The sequence below is a fragment of the Corvus brachyrhynchos genome, unplaced genomic scaffold (genome assembly GCF_000691975.1).
Source record: "Corvus brachyrhynchos isolate BGI_N302 unplaced genomic scaffold, ASM69197v1 scaffold800, whole genome shotgun sequence".
NCBI lineage: Eukaryota > Metazoa > Chordata > Aves > Passeriformes > Corvidae > Corvus > Corvus brachyrhynchos.
The window spans coordinates 59,711-59,984 of record NW_008235704.1 but is presented as its reverse complement, the minus strand read 5'-3'; positions in this window follow the sequence as shown (position 1 = coordinate 59,984).

The window sequence follows — 274 nt, the reverse complement described above, 5'->3', positions numbered from 1 at the left end:
CTTCTGCCTTCCTTAGCAGACACCTCTTTCAAACCAAGACACTTGTGGGAGTGTGTTTGGCTTTGGTTCAGTCCGGGTCTCCCCTCGAGTTTTGTACCTTTGTATCCACCCAGTTTGTATCCTCCCAATTTTCTGCCAATTACCCCATTGCCCACCTTTGCCTCCTCCCTGGCCCTTGCCAATCGTGCTGGCACCCCTCCCAGGCTTCTAGAAAGTTCTGGCAGGGGCATCGTGTGATTGGCCAGGGGAAAAAGATCCCTCCCTTCCTCTCCCA